The sequence below is a fragment of the Camelina sativa genome, unplaced genomic scaffold (genome assembly GCF_000633955.1).
Source record: "Camelina sativa cultivar DH55 unplaced genomic scaffold, Cs unpScaffold07025, whole genome shotgun sequence".
In the NCBI taxonomy this organism is placed as follows: domain Eukaryota; kingdom Viridiplantae; phylum Streptophyta; class Magnoliopsida; order Brassicales; family Brassicaceae; genus Camelina; species Camelina sativa.
Genome location: NW_010928097.1, coordinates 1 through 479, shown reverse-complemented (window position 1 = coordinate 479; position 479 = coordinate 1). Strand labels below are relative to the sequence as shown.

At 34.7% G+C, this 479-nt stretch overlaps 1 long non-coding RNA gene across 1 annotated transcript; it reads left to right on the top strand.

The window, feature by feature from the left end:
* LOC104774936 lies at window positions 1-381 on the top strand. Its single transcript, XR_765599.1, has 3 exons — window positions 1-66; window positions 214-273; window positions 360-381. It is a non-coding gene; the product is annotated as an uncharacterized LOC104774936 (long non-coding RNA).
* The last annotated feature ends 98 nt before the right edge of the window (window positions 382-479 follow it).

Here is a 479-nt window from a genome sequence, read left to right as displayed (position 1 = left end):
TCCAAGAGAAAAGCTGATGACAACCTGATGTTACTACACACCATTCTCTATGGGAAGAAAGCAAAGGTGCTTTAAAAGTTGCTTACATTTGATATGTATATTTCACTTGCAAGCTTTTGTCTCTGTTAATATGGATGTTGTCTTGGAATTTTTATTGTCGCTTTGCCAGAGTACATAGGTACTTAAAAGCGTTTTGTGAATTTTTCTCTGCAGGCACAGATGGTTAAGAGAAACATTGGTCAATTTTCTGGCTTTGCATGGTCAGAGAATGAGGTATAACCCATTTCAAGATTATTCTGTTAGAGGGATGTGTTTGCTGTTTTGCCTTCTGGTAAATCTTGTATTTTAATGTTTCTCAGGAGGAGAAGCAGAGAGCAAAAATAAAAGAGAAGATTGACAAATGCATAAAAGAAAAATTGATAGTTTTTTGTGATGTGCTTGATATACCTATAAACAGAAGCAACATGAAAAAAGTAAGT